The sequence below is a fragment of the Capsicum annuum genome, chromosome 11, assembly GCF_002878395.1.
Source record: "Capsicum annuum cultivar UCD-10X-F1 chromosome 11, UCD10Xv1.1, whole genome shotgun sequence".
Classification (NCBI taxonomy): domain Eukaryota; kingdom Viridiplantae; phylum Streptophyta; class Magnoliopsida; order Solanales; family Solanaceae; genus Capsicum; species Capsicum annuum.
The window spans coordinates 220,317,424-220,323,048 of record NC_061121.1 but is presented as its reverse complement, the minus strand read 5'-3'; the positions used below and the strand labels follow the sequence as shown (position 1 = coordinate 220,323,048).

Genomic DNA, 5,625 nt, shown 5'->3' with positions numbered 1-5,625 from the left:
GGCTTCACCTAGAAACTACAAGGGTAAAAGATCTCAATTCATCATAAACTAAGAAAGAAAATGACTAAAACAACTATTAATAGTTATTGTCTTTGCTATAACAACGTATTATAAAAATAGCCCAAAGTAATTACTTAAGAAATAACCTACAAAGGACCCTTTTAATTGACCAATTAGCATCTTGATCGTCATGGCCTTGTGTCTTTATTGTTTCATGATCCCCAAATATAAATGTGATTAATAGGGAATTATCAGAAAAACCTTGAGGGGTCCAATGATCATATCAACATCATAGGCTAAAAGTTTGTTTCGAATTTGAGTTCTATATATTATAATTTTTTTAAAGTATTTGTTAACATCCACATTTTCAAATGAACCCAAATAAATGTTCTGTACAAGTCATTGATTCTTATAATTTAATAAATTTTAATATATTATTTACAATTGGGTGAAGCGCGGGCATCTTGACTAGTAGAAAATTAATTTAACAAAATTTTTATGGATTAATTTTAACTACATACTTAGCCAACAAGATGAGTTGAATATCGTAAAGAAGTAATTTAGCGGGTCATGTTTATTAATTAACTCGCCTATTTGGCATCCCTATACCTCTTTTCGTTCCTTTTTACTTGTCACACTTTACATTTTGAGAGTCAAACGATATAAACTTTGACCAACTTACAACTTATTGTACTTTTCATATGATTTTTGAATATTTAAATTTTATTTTTAAAATATTAAATTAATATAATCTAATTATCTTTACAAATTAGTCAAATTGACTCTAAGCAAAACATGACTATTATTTTGGAACTTAGCGAATATGAGATCACATTAATCACAAGTGGGATTTGCTTTTACCCCTATATTTATAATGTTGTAGAAGAACTTGCTCCAAATCAAAATCAATTAAAAATTACTTGATATTTAAGAAAAATGAAGGGGAAGGCTCTTATGAATTTTTCAAGATTTGTTGTTGCTTTGTTGCTAATCATCATGGGTAATGGTCCATTTTTTTTAAAAATTATCTCTCTCTAGCCCCTGTTTTCACTTAATAAGGCATTGCTTGATAAAGTTTTTCTTTTTTAAATATTCATCGTTAAAAAAAGTAGCTATAGAATTTTACTGTTTCGTTATATTTCAATGATTGATTTCAGTTCTTTTTTTTTTTTTTTAATAATTTTCCATGTTGCTAATCATCATTAGATTGTCCACCTTTCAATTTGTACTCTATCTAAACCTAGTTGTCCCAATATAATTCATTGTTTAGTATTCTTTAATAATTCGTAATCTAAATAGAAGTGATAAATTTTTGCTATATATGTGAAGTGATAATATGATAATTTGCCGTTATATATATAAACCTTTTTTTTTCTTGACTTGAAATTATTATCCGATTAAGTTTGAACGGATTGAACAGATTGTATGTATGTGTTGTTTCCCCTCCTTTTCGATCCGGCCGTAGTGCAGCGCCTGAATTTGAAGCTACGATCAGATCCGATTGGATCTGATCCTATCCGACCCAACCCCGGATTTGGACGGTAGAATGGGGAGAAGGGCAGGGGCGGCTCAAGCGTATTGGTGACCTAATGCGAAAATCAGATAGAGGCCTTAATTTTTTTTTTTTAAAAATAATTTTTTTTGCTAACTCTATTTTTAAAATTATATAATCTATTTTTTCTAATTATTATTTTTAAGTAATAATATAATTAATGCATTTAATCTTTCTTGAGACATAATACTCTAGATATATGATCTTCTAATAATTCTTTCCTTTTTTATAAAAAAATATTTTTTTAATAAATAATGGAGTATTTATTTTTTCTTAAAAATATCTATAATATATTATCGTGAAAAATGAGGCCCTCAAATTTGGGGGCCTAAGGCAACCGCCTATTTTTTTCTAAGGTAAAGCCGCCCCTGGAGAAGGGAAGTCGTGCCCATTTTCTATTCGGGCACGGGTAAGAACATCCAAAAAAATAAAAAAAGTGAATACATGTACATGATATAACGACATACTCCAAAAACGTGACCCAAACTATTAGCATGCTTAATTTTTTTTTTTTTTTAAAATCCTCTGAAAAATTCTGCGTTTATCACTGTGTGAAGTAATGATTGTTTGGATATTTTTATATATGCAGTTGCAAATAATTCATCTGTCAAGGTGACTGCTATTCCTAAGCCTCACTGTGATAAAGCCAAGGACTGTGATGAAGTTTGTAAACATGCGCCAGCGATTTGTGTTTCACACATTTGTGTGTGTCTTAAACGAGACGAATATTATGCACATACGGAGAAGAGCAAATTAAATATGAATTGACGGATGCATAAAGTTCAGAAAAAAATAATAATTATGTATTCATTTATATTTCATTGTATTCCTTCTATCATTAGTTGGAAAGTTTGGAGATCAAGATTTTGTATCTGATATGAAAGTCTTTTTTTTCAATTGAAGTGACAGTTTAAATGGATTAGTTTATTTTTTAAGAATCGTCATTTGAAATTGAGTTTTGATATTTCAAATCTTTTTATGAATTCGTAATAAAAAGAAAATAATTCTTTAATTTTGATATGGTAAAATAAAAATCGGATAAAAAATTCATTTGAACGGAGAGAAGGTGTGATGCATCGATCCTCAAGTCTTGTGATTTTAGTATGGTGGCTATTATTTACTTATACTCGACTTAAGCATTTCTTAGATGAACAGTGTTTGATTGGATTGCTTAATTTACCTAAATGATTACTATGACCGTAACCGCAAACAAAGACTTTAATTTACTTGAGCTGACTAGGGAGTGTATCCGCACAAACGGCCAAACTGAATTTATTAAATTAAGGGAAAAGATATTATTTTCCTCTAAAACTATATTTGAAAAGTGGAAGTCATATCTAAACTATACTAGTAATCTATTACACACCTAAACTATAAAAAGGTGAAACTATTTCACCCTATCAGGCTACCACCACTTGTATGTGGTGTAGTGTTTTACACGCGCTGCCACATCAGTAAAAAGTATCACTTTTTTATAGTTAAGATGTGTAATAGGTCACTTATATAGTTTAGGTGTGGATTCGACTTTTCGACTATAGTTTGGGATGAAAACGATGCCTTTTTCCTTAATGTTTTTAGCCGTTTACTTTTGTTATTTAATAGGCTAGACGCGCCTAAAATAAGTGTAACACACGCGCCTTAGAATGGGGGTCGCAGGGAGGTAATAATATCACTTTTATATAGTTAAGGTGTGTAATAGGTCACTTCTATAATTTAAGTGTGGTTTAGACTTTTCTTGTATAGTATGAGGTGAAAATAATGCCTTTTCCCTTTATTTTATATTTTGCAACGAATTTTGAGTTAGCAAATCGCCTCATTCCCTAACACATACATGTTCTTGTCGCTCTTTTATTTCACTTGACAACGAAATTTGCAATAAATTCACATCCCATCTCGCTCTTCTCATATTTGGTACTTGGTCGGGTTAAAGTAGCCAAGGGAGGGTAACCCTATTAGTTATTACTTTTCTCAAAGTACAATTGATTATTACGAATCAAAGAGCTCACAACACAAATGACTTTTTAACTAATTAGTGTTTCAATAAAGGATTGTAACCAAACATATGATCAATATGGCTTAAAAACACCTAAATTTATTTGTCTAACACTAAACAAATTGCAATATTTGACTATTATTACGTGACTATCCAAATCATGCTTCAACCTTTTGAACAATAAAATAGCAGTACCAACACATGATCAAATTTATTACAAACTAGTCATCAAAAGCCCGTCCAACGGCAAAATTCAGAAATAACATACTTATCTCCTTAATTATGAGTTTCATAATTACATAATGTAGCAAGCTGTATTTTGTATTTTTGTAAACTGTTGCTACAAAAATATATATATATATATATGATTTTTACTGCCCTTATGATCGATATGTATTTTGTATTTTTGCAAACTGTTGCTACAAAAATACAAATACATACAAATACATATGCTACAAAATCTAATTTGATAAAAGTATTGTTATCTTTATAATTTAATACTTAAGTATGATACTTTATGTATTTTTTTTAAAAAATTTGTTTTAATTATTATGATTTATAATATTTTTTTTTACATATTTTTTTAAAAAATATATAACAGATTATTTGTTTTAGATATTTTAAGTTATTAACTATTGTAATTTATAATACTTTTTATGTAATTTTCAAATACTTAGATGATCATAATAATTAATTATGAGTGATATAGTAAAGTTACGATTGAAGTAACGAAGCAGATAGGTCTTAATGACTCACAACAACTAATTGAAAGTGATATAGCAAAATTACTATAAAAAATACTTGCGAAATTTTTTAAATGGTCATAATAATTAATTAAGAGTGACATACTAAATCACGATTGAAACAACAAAGCAGACATGTCTAATTAGAAGTGATATAACAAAATTACTATACAAAAAATACTTGGGTGAAGCAGCTGAAGCAGACATGTCATAAATATCTATAAGATAATTAAATGTTATTAATTTTCTAATACAAAAATAACTTATAATAATGAATTAGAAATGACATAACAAAATCACGAAGAAAGCAACTCATGAAGCAGGAAAGAAAAGTAGTCAGAAGAAGCAGACATGTTGACAGAGACCTGCCTGCTTCTCCCCGCCATTCCCTCTTATAAGACATAATTTATTTTGGTAGAAAGAGAATTTATTCATCCCTTACTAATATGCATCATACAACAACAGTTGTGTTAGCGATGCTAACCAAAGATAGTCTTGGCCTACTACTATTATTACATAATTCAGACACTACAGGCATAGCAAAAGAAGTTCCTTCCTTGTCTATTCTAAGCATTTTGTGAATAAACAAAAGTGAAACTAGTGTCCAGTCGTAAAAAAGGGGCTTAGTTTTCTTCTTCTGACCCTCCTTAGTAAGCAAATCTGCAGCTCTATTAAGCTTCCTTCCTTCACGGAGAATCGTTGAGTTCCCCAACCCCCCTCAGAAGATCTTTGCATAAGACAACTCTATCATTTTCCATGTCCATTTCAGCTATTCTTCGATATCCAGATAAACGTAGAGGCTCAACCTCAGACTCAGAAGTCTATTGTGCGAGAGCACTCCATAAAGATATGTTTGATGGTTTCATGCTGATTACAGTTCTTAAATAGAGGGTCAACCTCTAAACCTATATGCTTAAGATATGAGCTTGTAGGTAATCGTTGGTGATAGCATAGCCAGATGAAGTGTTGGTGAAATTACACTAATATCATAACTGAAAAGTTACAATTAATGAAAAATAAAAGTTATCTTCTTCTTCGGTTGAGTCGCAAATATGTTGCTCTCTTTAGGGAGATTCAAGCTCACTGCAGTCAATAGTTTCACCGGTTCAGCAGTAATCTTCTTGACTTTTCTCCTCCAAGATACAACAGCCTTCTCACAAAGAACAACTCAACAACTCTGAACAAGAGTTAAGTTCAAAGCTCCACAAAAAGAACACCTCCCTTCAACTAATAAACTCTCTTCTTTACTAACTTTTGTGAACTCTATATTATCATATGTATATCAAAACCATGCAAGACCACCTCTATTCATAAGTGAAAAAATCTTCCATGCAATG

At 30.3% G+C, this 5,625-nt stretch overlaps 1 long non-coding RNA gene across 1 annotated transcript; it reads left to right on the top strand.

Moving 5' to 3' along the window:
• The first annotated feature begins 863 nt into the window (after positions 1 to 863).
• LOC124888567 lies at positions 864 to 2,474 on the top strand. The gene is made up of 2 exons (XR_007047030.1): positions 864 to 1,000; positions 2,142 to 2,474. It is a non-coding gene; the product is annotated as an uncharacterized LOC124888567 (long non-coding RNA).
• Positions 2,475 to 5,625: the final 3,151 nt, after the last annotated feature.